The 15,351-nt window shown below is 42.5% G+C and overlaps 1 long non-coding RNA gene across 1 annotated transcript; it reads right to left on the bottom strand.

The window, feature by feature from the left end:
- Positions 1-5,945: 5,945 nt before the first annotated feature.
- Positions 5,946-9,957, bottom strand: LOC128777797 (uncharacterized). The gene is made up of 2 exons (XR_008423127.1): positions 7,896-9,957; positions 5,946-7,695 (listed from the first exon to the last, which is right to left on the bottom strand). It is a non-coding gene; the product is annotated as an uncharacterized LOC128777797 (long non-coding RNA).
- Between the last annotated feature and the right edge of the window lie 5,394 nt (positions 9,958-15,351).

Raw genomic sequence — 15,351 nt, 5'->3', positions numbered from 1 at the left:
TGGTTTTATTCGGTTTGCCACCAGGAATCACTGTGGTGTTCTTTGCTTTGCACACATAAGCACATCTCTTGCCTAGACAGAATTCAGTTCTGAAGCACAAACACCTTCAATTTTAAGAAGAGCTGTGTGCTCCCTCTGTCCAGAGACCCCACTTACAGCCAGCAAAAATGGCTTTGGGCCACAGCCTTCCAGACATATTTGTCGTTTCAGGAGTCCTGAATCCACAGGCTCCAAGATGGTGGAAAGAGTCACAGAACAACACTTTTACATTTTGGTGAAGAACAAATTATTAACTGTTCCTTTAATCACCATGCTTTTGATACCAATTCTAAGAATCTTTGCCTAAATCTAGGTCCTGATTATTTCCTATGCTTTCTTCTAAAAGCTTTATAGGTGTTGGTCTTATATTTTCATCCATGATTCATTTTGAGCTGATTTTTGTATAGGGTGTGAGATTTAGGCTGTTTTTGTTCTGTTTGACCTATGGACATGCATTTGTGCCAGCACCATTTTCTGAAAAGGCTATCCTTTCTCCCCTGAATTGCTTCTGCACCTTTGCAAAGAATCAGCTGGGCATTTCTGTGTGGACCTGTGGTCCACAGCACTGAACTGTGTTTGCACCACTGTGGATGGTAAGCTTATATCAGGCTCATTGACTCCTCCTACTTTATTCTTTTTCATATTTTAGTTTTTCCCAGATCCCTTGGCTTTCCATATAAATTTTAGAAGAAGCTCATCTGTATCTACGAAAACTCTTTGCTAAGATTTGATAGGATCTGTATCAAACCTGATTTATTGTCGGTGTAGGGAGAACAGATCCCTACTGTGTTGTGTCTTTTAATCCATGAATACAGTGTGTCTTCGTTCATTCAGATCTTCTTTGCTTTCTTCTATCAGGATTTGGGGAACCCAGTTCCGAACTGAAGTCCACCAATGAACTTGGAATCAGATTCTTTCCAGGGGCCTACCAGGAAGAACCCAACTGGCTGACACCTTGATTCTGGCCCTTGTGAAACCTGGAGTAGAGAAACCAGCTGGGTTAACTGGGACTTCTGAGATAATAAATTTAGGTTGTTTTAAACCACCGAGTTTGTGGTAATCTGTTAAGATGGCAGTAGAAAATGAATAAAGATAATATAAGTGTCACCTGGGAACTTATTAAAAATTAAGATCCAGACCTACAGATACTGAATCTACATTTAACAGGATCCCAGGTGATTTGCGTATACTCACTTTTGAAAATCACTGGTAAAACTTTGCCTGCTGTAGAAGTGAAACAAAGAAACTGAAAAAAGAACCCAGGCTTGAATGTTCAAAGAAAGAAATTTTAATGACCAGAAAAGAAAAAGAACACCTTATAAGGAACGCGGGCCAAAGACTCTGGGTTCAGAGAGTCTTATTTTCCCCGTACCAGTCAGGGTTCAACCAGAGAACAGAGGATATCTGTCTAGCTACCTAGTTACCATCTGTGTATCTGTCAACAGGCTTATGCCTTTGGGGGGCTGGCTAAACAGCCTTCATGAGGCTCCAAAGCCCACAAGCAGGTAGTCAGGAAGGGAAGATCACAAGCCAGCAAACCTGTGTCTGTTCGTTTGACATTTGTGACAAAGGTATCCTGTGGAAAGTGAGCCTGTGTGGAGCTGAACACACAGGGCTGGGTCAGGAGTCAACCAGAAGGAAGATCCAGGTACCTGAGACCAACCGGGTGAGCCAGCGGCTTAGCAACAGCACCTGTGTGCCACCTAGTGGCTGCGGCCTCCTGCCTGCCCGGTAACTCTCAAGGGACCATCTTTGCAGCCCATCCTAATCGCAACATACTCGAAAGAGGATTCTGGGGAGTGTAGTTTAGCTTGGCCAAGCTGACGCAACATAAGCCATCAAAATCCACCCCTGCAACGTGGTACCAATACCCATTTCCTTAACCATACTTAGTCGCCTAATAAAGGCAGTTACAAAAGTGCACTTCCGTCTAAACCATACTGGAACCCTCAAAGAACCATCACCACACTCTGTCCTCAAGAAACAATACGAAGTCCCTCTCCCTCTCCTTACCCCTCCCCTACTTTTTTTTTTTTTTTGTCTTTGCTGATGTTCATTCATCTCCTACCTGATTCACTCCTTTTGAAACCCCATAACCCAAATACTGAAGTATAAACTTAACTTTATATCGACATGTTGCCAGCAACAGGTGTTAAATGATAAGGAGACAACAAAAAATCTGGTTGATACACATAAACATTCATAGCAAAACAAGAAACAGTCATAACTACCACTGTGCTTTTTTTTTTGCAACTAGTCACATGGTCTTCACTGTTATTTGTAACAACCTTCTTTCACTATCCATTCCATGTTCCCATTGCCCCAGCAATCACCTCAGCTGCTTGTGGTTCTCTGCCTCGTGGAGTGACCCAAGCCTTCATTCCCAAAGAGACTGAGGCCCGTGCTGAGTTGTCACAGTCATCCACTGACGTTAACCACAGGTGGTATAGCACTGAAATATGCCCAGAAACTCCTGGATTCCTCCTTATTCCTCATTGTCTAGTACCAACCCACTTTCCCCTTGGGGTGATAAGTCACCCCAGCCAGTCTAGTGACACTTTGTTGATTCAGGGGCATTGTGGAGCCCAAAGCGGCCAGCTATCAGTCAATGGAATCCTTGTGGTGCCAGGTGGTGTCGTCTAGGTGAGCATTCCTCCCTAGACCAGCAGAAACTAAGGCCAGTATCAGAAATAAAAATTTTGCTAGTGCATTTCTGGTAGGGGTAGAGTGATGAAGTATCTTCTATTTCTACCCCTTGATTTCTGGACTTTTTGACCTTCCCTATGGGAGAAATAGAATCATGTATTAGATGTTGATTTAGAGCATATATCGCCTCCTGGAAAACAATACCAATTCTGCAAAGCATGTCCACTTAGCTGAGCCATAATTGAGGCTTTAAAATGCCACTTTACTGTTTTATCAAGCCACGTGTTCAGGATGATGAGGACTACGGTAAGACCAGGGAGATCCATGAACACAGTCCCAGTGTCCACTTCACTTGCTATGAAATGGGTTCCCAGGTCAGAAGTGACGCTGCGTGGGGCACCTGGGTGGCTCAGTCGGTAAGCATCTGGCTTCAGCTCAGGTCATGATCTCATGGTTCATGAGTTCGAGCTCCACATCGGGCTCTGTGCTGAAAGCTCAGAGCCTGCATTCTGCTTCGGATTCTGTGTCTCCCTCTCTCTCTGCTCCTCCCCCACTCACACTCTGTCTCTCTCTCAAAAATAAACAAACATTAAAAAAAATTTAAAAAGAAAAAAAAAGAAAAGTGACACTGTGTGGAATACCATGATGGTGGATAAGACATTCTGTAAGTGCACAGAAGGCAGCTTCGGCAGAAGCACTGCAGGCCAGGAAGGCAAATCCATATCCAGAGTAAGTGTCTATTCCAGTGTGAACAAAACACTTCCCTTTCATGGTGGAAGCAGCTGAGTGTACTTAAGTAGCTGGCTGATCACACCGAGAAATGATGCATCCTGAGAGTTTAGTGTCGGTTTCTGTTGTTGACACACAGATTACTCAGCAGCGGCTCTAACAAGGCTGGCCTTGGTGAGTGGAAGTGAGCCCATGCGTAAACTCAATCCCTGCATCCATGGCCACTTTGTTCAGGACCCCATTAAGCAACGACAGGAGTATCTACGGAAAGAGGCTGACAACTATGACACAGGTCACCCTACCCACCCAATTATTAAAATCCTCTGCTGAGGTCACCCTTTGGTGAAACACTTAATGGTACATGTGTAACTTCATGTTCTTGCTCATTTGGAGAGGTCTATTCAGTTTTCCCCAGACCTCCTTCTAATGGTTCCTTGAACATTTCAGTCAAACCAAGAACCACAACCCAAAATTGTTAGACTCCTACTTCTGGCCATCTCTCTCCTAAACAAACAACCAGGCGCACTGCTTGAAGTTAGGTCTCCTGGGGAACTTCCTTTTATCACTGTTCTAGACTGTCCATCCCGGAGTAGGCCTATAGTGCTGCAATGGTCTGCTTTTGTAGATGTCATGCAGATTCATCCGTAAACCAGGCCCGAGTTGTTTTCTTACTCCTTCAACTGGTCATAGAGAACTCCTCATGAGGCTATAGGTTCAGGCAAATAGAGAAGTAATGCAACAAGAGTAAAGGTCTTGAGTACTTGGGTCACTTCCTCATGCAACTTACATTTGTCCGCAAGGCTGCTCAAGCCTGACCATATGTATACAACTTCCATTTAATAATGAAGCTGCTGTGCGTGCCCAATTTTAAGGCTTGGTATATCAGATAACATCCAATTCATGATGAACAGATCAGGTTACATGACAACTTAGTGGTCTGTGGCCAAACATTTATTCTCTAGTAAGGTCCAGTAGCAAGCCAATAGCTGTTTCTCAGAAAGAGAATAACTATTTGAAAAGAATGGCATGGCTTTGCTCCAAAACCCTAAGAGTCTGTTCTGTGATTAACCTATAGGAATCTGCCAATGTCCTTTTTTTTTTTTGAAAGTTTTTATTTAAATTCCAGTTGGTTAACACAGTGTAATATTAGTTTTAGGTGTACAATATTATGATTCAACATTTCCATACAACACCCAGTGCTCATCACAACAAAGTGCCCTCCTTAATCCCCATCACCCATTTAGCCCATCCCCCCCACCCAGCTCCCCTCTGGTGACCATCAGTTTGTTTTCTACAGTTGAGTCTATTTCTTGGTTTGCCTCTCTTTTCCCTCTTTGCTCGTTTGTTTTCTTAAATTCCACATGAGTGAAATCATATATTTGTCTTTCTCTGACTTATTTCACTTAGTATAATCCTCTCTATCTCCATTCATCATTGCAAATGGCAAGACTTCATTCTTTTTTATGGTTGAGTAACATATATATATATATGTATATGTATGTGTGTGTATATACACACACACACACACATACACATACATATTACATCTTTATCCATTCTTCAGTCGATGGACACTTGGGCTATTTCCAAAATTTGGCTACTGTATATAATGCTGCTATAAACATCAGGGTGCATGTATCCCTTTGAATTAGCATTTTTATATTCTCTGGATAAATACCTTCCAGCAAATTGCTGCATGGTACAGGTAGTTCTATTTTTAACTTTTTGAGGAACCTCCATACTGTTTTTCAGAGTGGCTGCACCAGTTTGCATTCCCACCAGCAGTGCAAGAGGGTTCCCTTTTCTCCACATTGTTGCCAACATATGTTGTTTCTTGTGTTGTTGACTTTAGCCATTCTGACAGATGTGAGGTGATAGCTCACTGTAGTTTTGATTTTCATTTCCCTGACGGTAAGGGACGATGAACATCTTTTCATGTGTCTGTTGGCCATCTGTATGTCTTCTTTGGATAAATGTCTATTCATGTCTCCCCACCCCACTTCTTCTTTAAAGTAGGCTCCATGCCCAGTGTGAAGCCCAAGGCAGGTCTTGAACTCATGACTCTGAAATCAAGACCTGAGCTGAGATCAAGAGTTAGACGCTTAACCAACTGAGCCACCCAGGCACCTTTTTTTTTTTTTCCTACTCATGTCTTCTGCCCATTTTTTAAACTGGCTTATTTATTTTTTGGGTGTTGGGTTTTAAAAGTTCTCTATGTATTTTGGATACTAACCCTTTATCAGATATGTCATTTGCAAATATATTACCCCATTCCATAGGTTCCCTTTTAGTTTCATTGACTGTTTGCTTTGCCGTGCAGAAGCTTTTTCTTTTAAGTGTCCATAGTTTATTTTTGCTTTTGTTTCCCTTGCCTCAGGAAACATATCTAGAAAGAAGTTGCTACAGCTTATGTTAAAGAGGTTACTGCCTGTGTTCTCTTCTAGGATTCTGATGGTTTCCTGTCTCACATTTTAGGTCTTTAATCCATTTTTTTAATTAAAAAAAATTTTTTTTAATTTATTTTTGAGAGAGAGAGAGAGAGAGAGAGAGAGAGAACAAGTGAGGGAGCAGAAGAAAGAGGGAGACCCCAAACCCAAAGCAGGCTCCAGGCTCTGAACTGTCAGCACAGAGCCTGACATGTGGCTCAAACTCACGAACCATGAGATCATGACCTGAGACGAAGTTGGACACTCAACCGAGCCATCCAGGAGCCCCAGGTCTTTAATCCATTTTGAATTTATTTTTGTGTATGATGTAAGAAAGTGGTCTGGTTTCATTCTTTTGCATGTTGCTGTCCAGTGTTCCCAGCACTATTTGTTGAATAGACTTTTTCCCATTGGATAGTCTTTCCTGCTTTGTTAAAGATTAATTGACCATATAGTTGTGGCTTCATTTCTAGATTTTCTATTCTGTTCTATTGGTCTATGTGTCTATTTTTGTGCCAGTACCATACTGTTTTGATTACTATAGCTTTGTTTATATAACTTGAAGTCCAGAATTGTGACGCCTCCAGCTTTTTTTTTTTTTCAAGTTTGTTATGGCTTTGCAGCATCCTTTGTGATTCCATACAAATTTTAGAACTATTTATTCTAGCTCTGTGGAAAATGCTGTTAGTGTTTTGACAGAGATTGCACTGGGATATGCCAGTGTTTTTAAGAAACATCTCTAACACTGGATACGCTCTATTATGTGGGAGGAATTTCTAGTTCCTAAAAGAGCACTTAAAGGGGCTGTAATCTGGGGCACCTGAGTGGCTCAGTCGGTTAAGTGGCCGAATTCGGCTCAGGGCATGATCTTGCAGTTTGGGGAGTTTGAGCCCCATGTTGGATTCTGCACTGACAGCTCAGAGCCTGCTTGGGATTCTGTCTCCCTCCCTCTCTGCCCCTCCCCGGCTCATGTGTGCTCTCTCTCTCTCTCTCAAAAATGAATAAATAAACTTTAAAAAGAGGGGGGAGGGCGTAATCCAACCTACTCAAAAAGGGGAATCTGGAAAGTTTGGATTATTTTAGAGAGTAGGGAGCCAAAGATGGATTTGACTTAAATGGCCTTTAGATAAGCATGTAAAGAAATGGTCATTGGTAAAGGCTGGGTGCTACTAGACATCTAACGGGGAGGAAAGTAGGTGAAGAGACAAGTACTAGTATTTAGTGACTATCCTCTGTATGCCAGGTACTGTGCTGGGCTTACATTTATGATGCTTATACTGATGCTCGAATTCCTACAAGTGACCAATTTAGGTATTATAATCTGTTTACAAATGAGGAAACTGAAGTTCAGAATAGTTCAGTGACATATGCAAGAAAAAAGGAAGAAACGAAAGCTTTTTTACTTAAACATAGGTCTCTAACTCCAAAATTCATATGCCTTTCACTACTTTGGCCAATTAACTGAAAGGAAGAAAGTAGCCGTAGATTGCAGGGAGGACTATCATTTAGGAAAACTAGATGGAGGAGGGAATAAAGGGGAAAGGGGGGGTGAAAAAGGCAGATAGTTACTAAATGAGCAAGATGGCTGCCCTTCAAGGAGTAAAAGCAGGGCAAGTTAAAAGGTGTCATTGGGAGTGCTGGCCTCCCATACCTACATAGGCATGCATTTTGAGGGAAACAGAATTAAAAAAAATTTTAACATGTATTCATTTTTGAAAGGCAGAGAGAGACAGAGCGTGAATGGGGGAGGGGCAGAGAGAGAGGGAAACACAGAAACAGAAGCAGGCTCCAGGCTCTGAGCTGTCAGCACAGAGCCCGACACAGGGTTTGAACTCACGGACCTCAAGATCATGACCTGATCCGAAGTCGGCCGCTTAACCGACTGAGCCACCCAGGCGCCCCGGAAATAGAATTTTTAAAAAATAGTTACACATGCAAAGTTTTGTCACCGTAAAACTGAAAGGCAACAAATGAATCTAAAAAGAAAATCCACAAAGGGTGCTCCATATGAGATAGATATGCATGGACAGTCAGACTTAGACACACCAAATAAACAAGACTACAAGGGGCACCAACAAGGATTATGTCTTCTGCCCCAAAAGGCATCTTCTAGGGGAGGTTTTACGCATACAGAGTTAGAAAGTAAAACACGTTGCTATCCAGGCCCCCAAATATATACATTTTTGGAGATGTAAATTTTAAATGATATTAATGACTGATTCTTCGGCTAAATTATGCTTCCTTATTTGAATATGTACAATTTAGTTGGTACATATATCTTTTAAACCCTCAAGTTATTCAGTGGATGCCTCAGAGTGACTGGATTTCTGTTAACAGAAAAGGTTATGTCCTAGCAATAATCCTGTAAAATTGTTTTGTACCTTCCCCAAAAGATGTGTTAAGTGATTAAGGACTCTAAGTATGTTGAATTCCATCTTTTGCTAGTAACACTAAAAATGTGAAGAACGTGAAAATGGAGTAGCTAAAATGTCAGAAAACAGAAAATTGTTAATCCCATTTGTCTCATTCCAAGTCCAATAGCAAATATCCCAGATCTGATATCCAAGTAAGTCCCAACGACTCCTACAAAACCCGAAACAACCAACCAGCAAAAATTCCCAGCAAACAAAAACAACCTAAGAGTGAAGCATGTGAGCTAAAGCATTCTCAACGAGATCACAAACACTCCATTTTCCTTTTCATTTCACATTTTAATTTCTACCTGCATTATTTCCAGGGAACAGAGTGCTGTGTTTTTTAGCTCTGTATTCCCTGAAAAATCCAATGTAACCTCAAGTCATTTGGCCACTGATGTCTGTGATGCTGAAACTGGATGCTGGGTAAAAATCAGTGTAATAAAACAACCCAGAGTGCCTACTGGTGAGAGGCAAAAATGATTACAGTAGCACTTTCTGTCACTGCTAGCCATGTGGTTCTTTGCTATTTATGTTATACATACATACATACAATTAGCTCTCCTTGTTTCCCTGTTGCCCTAAAAGCCTCTCTCTGCTAAGAATCTCTACCTCCAGCGTCCAGCTCAGTGCCCTACTCAGAAGCATTTACTGACACAGCTTAACTAATCACAGAAAATCTGTTTCCTTTCTTTGTCATAAGGTTCTGGCAAGAACCTCATTCATTCATTTATTCATTCATTCATTCATTCATTCGATAAACACTGAGTTCCTACTACGTCCCAGGCCTGTTTTAGGCGCCCCAGATGCTGCCTGAACGAAATAATAACAGTCGACACGTACAGTTGTTAACTCCCGCCAGGCACGGTTCTGGGCAATTTACATTTCTTACGAGTTAAAAACAGACACGAATCTCTGCCGTCGGGGGCTCAGACCCATGTCGGGGTGGGAGTGAGTTGGCTGTGAGGCAATAAGCAACAGACGAAAACGAAGAGCGGGTTCTAGAGGACACGAAGCAGTAGGAGCTGTATGAAGAGCAGCAGGGATGCACGTAGGACAGGCCTCCCTGAGATGACCCCTGAGTGCCGCAGGCCACGGAGCGGGGCCCGAACCCTCCACCCGTGGCCGAAGCCTCCCAAAGGCCATGCCGCGGCTCCCCAGCCACCACGCGCGGTCCCGCCCCGGGCCGACTTCAGCGCGGGGCCGCCGGCGAGGGGCCAGGAGGGAAGGACGATGGAGGCCTCCCCGGGCCCGACCCCCAACTCCGCGTCCTCCCGGGGCTCCCAGCCCTACCTGCGGAAGACGGCAACCGAGAACAGCTTCCGCAGCGCGCCCCCGGCCACCGCGGGAGCCGCCGCGCTTTGCGTCTGCCGGATGCGCTTCCGGGCCGCTCTAGGATGGCAGGAAGGTCCCTAACTCGATGGTTGTCTTGAGGACGTTGTAGGGAGAGGCTGGCTGGGCCTAGCGGGCCGCGGGGTGCGGTTCTCCAGGCTCGCCTTCGCTTTCCCTGCCGAAGCTGGCGCTCTGCACCCCTTCCTCCCGCGGACTGTGGGGGCTCAACTCCGTCTGTAAGGTTCAGACGCTTTCCTTATAGGGTTGTTTGCCCACTTGACCAGGCTTGTTCTATATGGTCCTTTAGCAAGTAAGTGCTTTGTGAGTACTTGCTAGATAGAAATAGCGCCTTACCCCTACCGGCCTGCTACTTATCTGTCCTGCCTTTGATCAGGGACCAGCCAATGAACATGCAAGATCCAAAAGAAGTGCCTTGCTCGTAGGAAATATGAGTGGGCAGCCCCGTTGATTCTTCTTCCTCCTCCTGGTTCTTTCTCCTTTCTCCCCCCTTCTTTCTGTTAATATACCCTGCTGAGAAAACAAACTTCCCACAGAAAAACTTTGTAGGGTATTAAATTCAATACTGGTGGGGACATGAGTCAAAGGATGACGATTTCAGCGTTTCATTTCCTGGTTGAGAGAATACAGCCTAAGGAATCAGGTAGTACATTTAAAAAGCTAGTCTTGGGGTGTCTGGGTGGCTCAATCAGTTAAGCATCTGACTTTGGCTTAGGTCATGATCTCAGGTTAGTGAGTTCCAGCCCCACATTGGGCTCTCCGCTATCTTCGCAGAGTCAGCTTTGAATCCTCTGTGTTCCTGTCTCTCTGCCCCTCTCCCCTGCTCTGTCGCAAAAATAAAATAAACATTAAAAAAAAAAAAAAAAAAAAAAAGCAAGCAAGTTCAGAAACGTTCCAGAATTTAAACCAAGAAAACATGTGTTTCCTACTTCCATTTCTTGCCAGTTTTCTTCTTTTCAACAAATCTCTCAACTTCAGCACTGTTTACATTTTGGGCTGAATAATTTTGTTGTGAGGGGCTGTCCTGTGCATTGTACGATCGGCAGTATCCCTGACCTCCACCCACTAGATTCCAGTATCTCCTTCCTCCCCCCTCCCAACCACTAACTCACCTCCCCCAACACTGACCCCCCACCTTCCTGCCAGCTGTGAAACAAGTCTCTTGATATGGTCAAATGACTCCCAGGGGACAAAATCACTCTGGTTGAGAAGACATTTGAAAACACTCATAAAAGACCTTCTTCATATAGTCTTTTCCCACCCACATCTCGTGGCAACTCCACTGAAGCAGTCCAAGCAGCCCTTTTTTCCCGACCTTTCAGATTCCAGTAGTCCATATTAAATCTAAGTTACCTCATTAAAAAAAAAATTGTTTTAAGTTTATTTTGAGAGAGTGGGGGAGGGGCAGAGAGAGAGAGAGAGAGGGAGAGAGAGAATCCCAAGCAGGCTCCTTGCTGTCAGCACAGAGCCCAATGCAGGGCTCAAACTCATGAACCATAAGATCATGACTTGAGCTGAAACCAATAGTAAGGCACTTCGACTGAGCCACCTAGGCGCCCCTAAGTTACTTCATTTTTAGCATGAAGTCTAATGATGTGTCACCACTCTACCTCTTCTGTTATGGCTGACAGCATTGCCCTTGTAGGGTAAAAGCAGTGGAATGAAACTATTTTTAAAGTTTATTTATTTTGAGAGAGAGACAGAGACAGAGAGTGCATAAGCAGGGGAGGGGCAGAGAGAGAGGAGAGAGAGATTCCCAAGAAGGCCATGTGCTCAGTGCAGAGCCCGACGTGGGACTCGATCCCACAAACCGTGAGATCATGACCTGAGCTGAAATCAAGAGTCAGATGCTCAACTGATTGAGCCACCCAGGTGCCCCAGTAGAATGAAACTATGAATAAACTGTCAGGGCTCCAGATCATGGATTTCTTTCATACCTACAGACCAGCGAAGAAAACTGTATCATGAAGGGATGTATGGAGTGAGGGGTAGTTGGTCATTTCTATGTGATGGCGGTAGCTCCATAGGTATTCTTGGGGTATAAAGTTCTGTCTTCCCAATTAGTAAGTTCCCTAGAGGTTAGAAGGTCATATTTTTCTACCTCGCTTTTGCATTTAACAAATGGCTGACCCAGCACAATACACCTATCAAAGCTGACTGACAAAATGGTACTTCTTAGAGAAGGGGAAAAATGGGCAAAAACTTGAACAGATACTTCAGGAAAAGGCTTTATAGGAACGACAAATGTTCCCATGAAAAGATGCTCAATATCATTAGTCATTAGGAAATGCAAATCACAATTACAATAAGGTCCTACTGCACACCTATTAGAACGTGTGAAATGAAAGACCGACCTTACCAAGTATTAGAAGAATGTGTAGTGAAGGAAAGCTCGTGCGCTGCTGGTACGGGTGTGAAAGAGGACAGACACTAGAAAACAATTTGAGTTTCTTTAAAAGTTAAAAATATTCTCATCACGTAGATCCAACCATCCCACTCCTAGGTATTTACTGAAAACAAATGAAAGTATATGTCTATACAAAGACTTGTACACAAATGTCTATACCAACTTCATTTTAGGAGCCCCCAAATGGAAATAACCCAAATGTCCATCAAAGGGTAACTGTATAAACAAACTGGTGTATCCATACGATGAAATACTCAACAATAAAAAGAATGGATTATTGATATATGCAACAACATGGATGAATATCAGAATAATTATGCTGAATGAAAGAAGCCTAAAAAAGGAAGGAACATACTGTATTCCATCCATACATAATTCTAAAAAATGCAAATTTATAATAGTTTATAGGGATTTCTAGCAGAGATTGTCTGGAGATGACGGCAGGGTGCAGGGAAGTGTGGAAGGGAGGAATTACCAAAACACACAAGGCAACTTTTTTGGGTGGTATGTTCGTTATATTGATTGTGGTGATCATTTCACAGGTGTGTACATGTTAAAACATATGTACAACTGTATACCTTTGCAGTTTACTGTACATCAGTTTCCCTCAATAAAGCTATTTAAAAAGTCATAACTGATTATATTTCAGATTCGAGGCAAATAAATTTTAAAATATAGATGAAATGGTTAATTTTCTAGGCAAATATTAGATCACCAAAATTGACCCCCATTATAAATAGAAAGCCCAAAAGGGCTTTTTATTTATTTATTTTTAACATTTATTCATTTTTGAGAGAGAGACACAGAGAACGAGTGGGGGAGGGCAGAGAGAGAGGGAGACACAGGATCTAAAGCAGGCTCCAGGCTCTGTGCCACAGAGCCTGATGTGGGGCTCAAACCCACGAACCACAAGATCATGACCTGAGCTGAAGTCAGATGCCCAACTGACTGAGCCGCCCAGGTGCCCTCCAAACAGACTATTTTTTAATGGAAGAAACAGAGAAGGTTACCAAGGAACTATCCCACAGAAAAGCACTCAGCCCAGATGGTTTTACATCAGAATTCAAACTTCAGAGACTAGCTAATTCCAATGCTCTATAAATTGTTCTAGAGTATTAACAATGAACAAAAATGTAATTACTTTAAAAATGCAGTTAAAATGTTGAAACCTAGGAGTGCCTGGGTGGCTCACTTGGTTAAGCATCTGGCTTCATCTCAGGTCATGATCTCATGGCTTGTGGGTTCAAGCCCCGTGTCCATCTCATGGCTTGTAGGTTCAAGCCCCGCATCCGGCTCTGTGCTGACAGCTGGGAGTCTAGAGCCTGCTTTGAATTCTTCCCCTTTCTCTCTGCCCCTCCCCTGCTTGCACTCCGTCTCTCTCTCTCTCAAAAATAAATAAAACACTTTTTAAAAATGTATAAAATGTTGAAACCTAAACCTGAAAAATATAGTACAAAAAAAAATTACAGACCAATTTCACATAAACATTGAAGAAAATGGAGTAAATAAAATATTAGCAGTCAAACTCATTAACACATTAAGAAAAGAATACACCATGACTAAGCAGGACTTATTGCAGGAATGCAATGTTGGTTCAATATTAGAAAAGCCTTGCACATAATATAATAATGAAGTTAAAAAATAATTTTAAAAAAACGTGATTTCTATAGATGCTAAAAAGACCTTTTATAGAATGCAGTCCATCTTCTAAATGGACTGTAATACCTATGCAAAAAAAAAAAAAATAGGGATGTACAGCAAATATACTCAGAATTCTGAAATAATCATTGCAAAGTTTTAAAATCTATATTTACTCCTATATTTAGGAATTCCTAAATTCCTATATTCCTAAGTATTCCTGTATTTAGTAACCTAGTATAAAATACATAAGCCTCATTCTGTCTCATAGCGATTGGGCTATATTAACAACTTGCTGAAAAGCTTCTAAACATCCTTTCCCCTTTTAGTTTGTTTCAGAACTGAAAAGGATAATAAGCAAGTTACATAAAGTATTAGCCTTCACATTATATAATGTATTATCTATAAGGGGAAATATCTTCATCATTATTTCTCAATTTCACTATCTTAAAAACAACAACAACAATTAAACCAAAGCTGGAAAATATATACTCTGAAGGATACTTGCATGGCCTTATGCTGGAGAACACAGAAGCAGTCCCAAATTTAGGGGAGCATCCAACAAATTAACGACGTGGTTCTTCATTACATGTACTGAAACTTTATAAATGTGATTTGTGTGCCCTGGGGTACAGACACAAACCTATTCAGCCCATAAACAAGTAAAATAAAATGACCACAGTAGACAGTAATCTGCTCTTGTTGAATGAAGCTCTGAGAAGAGCAGACCTGGGAGAAACATGTCCCCAGTGTGCACTGTCACCCAGGAGACAGTGTCCCAAGTCCCGACACACAGGTGAGCAGCTCATTTCAAAATTCCTGGTTGGTCACATCTATAGACTCCTCTAGATAGCAAGAAAGAACTGCTGACCTTTCCTTTTCTTGATCTGAGGCATCCACTGAATGTTTTTATTGGCCAAATTGGGCAATTAAGAATACCCATTCCATGGGGAATGGAACCTGTGCACTTATATTAAATTAATTTTTCAATACTGTGGAGATTCTGTTGTTGAGATTTGGTCTCTGCCCATACAACTTCCTGTGATCCTGCCATTTATAAGAACCTCTCTCCTACGGATTCACTGATGTTTACCAAGGTGGAACCACCCTGAAGACTTCCATACTCCTCACACTGTCTGGGTTTCTCTTTAGTGCGAATTCTCCACTGCTGAATGATAAAGGTGGTGATTCCATGCAAGGCATGCCCACATTCATCCCGCTGACAAGATCTCCCTCCTGCGTAGACTCTCTGGTGCAGTCGGTCCTGACTTCGGGGTCAAGGTGTTCCCATTTCCTTCACGTACAGTTCGTTGAGGTTCTGTGCTGAATGAAGGCCTCCTCACGGTCACCACATCTATGCAGTCTCTCGTTTACGTGGATTCTCTGATGTAAAATAAGGCCACAATACATGAAAGCATGCCCACACTCCTAACACAGAGCACTTTTCCTTGTGGTGGATCCCCTGGCAGGAAAGGAGGGACCCGCTACAAAGAAAAGCCTTTCCAAACCTGTTGCCCTCAAGGAGGTTCTCTGCGGCATCTGTATTCCCTGATGCTGAGTAAGGACTCATCAGTTACTAAAGCTGCTACTACACTGACCGCATAGATGTTGCAGTTCTAGAGAGATCCCACCACAGCATTTCACATCTGCAGAATTGGAAACAAGTCCTTATTTTTATTCTTAGTATAACCATCTAAAAAAA

This window comes from Panthera pardus, unplaced genomic scaffold (genome assembly GCF_024362965.1).
Source record: "Panthera pardus isolate Hobbes unplaced genomic scaffold, ASM2436296v1 HiC_scaffold_17, whole genome shotgun sequence".
NCBI classification, from domain to species: domain Eukaryota; kingdom Metazoa; phylum Chordata; class Mammalia; order Carnivora; family Felidae; genus Panthera; species Panthera pardus.
The sequence above is the reverse complement of the archived record's forward strand: the minus strand, read 5'-3'. Positions and strand labels throughout refer to the sequence as shown.